Source organism: Cucurbita pepo, chromosome LG20 (assembly GCF_002806865.2).
Source record: "Cucurbita pepo subsp. pepo cultivar mu-cu-16 chromosome LG20, ASM280686v2, whole genome shotgun sequence".
NCBI lineage: Eukaryota > Viridiplantae > Streptophyta > Magnoliopsida > Cucurbitales > Cucurbitaceae > Cucurbita > Cucurbita pepo.
Genome location: NC_036657.1, coordinates 5,397,901 through 5,399,328, shown reverse-complemented (window position 1 = coordinate 5,399,328; position 1,428 = coordinate 5,397,901).

The window sequence follows — 1,428 nt, the reverse complement described above, 5'->3', positions numbered from 1 at the left end:
TTTTTTTTGTTTTTTTTTTCTTTCAAAATTGTGATTTTTTTCTTTTGGAGGGGCATTTCGATTATCGAAACTTGAGACCTCTTGCACCCAAAGCAAGAATCATACCACCAGACCAAATGCCCTTATTAATGACTATATATTAAGTTGTTTATGGAATGTATCATCATTATTTCATTTATTTTCTTTGTTAATGAAATCCATGAGCAATTATTATTATATCTTTTAGATCTAGACCGCTGTTAAATTATTTACGTAGGGTTTGCGATAATTACGGTAGAGAGAAGAAAAAAGAATAGAAGTTATTTAAAGAATAGAAGTTAATTAAAGAATAAAAGAATAGAAGTTATTTAAAGAATAGAAGTTAATTACTGGAGAGAGAAGAAAAAAATAAAAGAATAGAAGTTATTTAAAGAATAGAAGTTAATTACGGGAGAGAGAAGAAAAAAGAATAGAATTACTATAGAGAAGAAAAAAGAATAGAAGTTATTTTTATTTTCTACAAGTTAATTACAGAGAGAAAAAAAGAATCGTGTAAATTTTAGTTTGAAAGTTCCATTTGAGACATATATTACACAAGTAAATGATATTTAAAAAGAGAATTATCATTAAATGATAATAAACAAGGTTGTATCATCTTTTGATGACATGAACATAGGGGCATTTCGAGAATTCAACTCGAGACGTCTCACACCCTAAGCGAGAATCATACCACTAGACCAAATGCTATGTCCCCGCTTGGTTGTTCTGAGGAGGTCTATCCGTCCATCCACTCGGTCTGTTGGGGCTTCCATTTCGATGACCTGGTGGCCTGTATGTTTTGCCCCCATTGTTTGGGGCCAGTGTCATTCTTCTTTGAGATCCTGCTTCATTCCCACAGTCTACGAGTCTCTCGGCGCAGGCCATTGCGGCAACTAGGGTTTGGACCCTGTTCTCATGTATCTTTGTTTTGGCCCATGGCTGTAGCCCATTTATAAAGAAGAACACCTTGTCCTTCTCTGCTGTGCCCCTGATATCTAGCATCAGGGTTGAGAACTGTCTGACATAGTCCCGTATGTTTCCAGTGTGTTTCAGGGCTACTATTTTCTCCATTGCTATATGTCCTGCGTTCTCGGGGAGGAATTGTTCCCTCAACTCTCTTTTAAGGCCCTCCCATGAGTCGATGGTGCACAATCCATCCTCGATGTCTTGCACCTTCATACGCCACCACAGTTTGGCGTCGTCTATGAGATACATCGCGGCTACGGTCACCTTCTTGTCGTCGGTACAAGCCGTCGTGGCCTTGAAGTACTGTTCGACATCAAAGATGAAGATTTCCAACTCTTTGGCGTCCTGATTCCCTTTGAAGGCTCTAGGGTCTGGGAACCTTAGTTTGTTGGATCCTGCATTAGTTTGCCCAGCCGTGACGCCCTCCACGGCTTTCATGGTCAC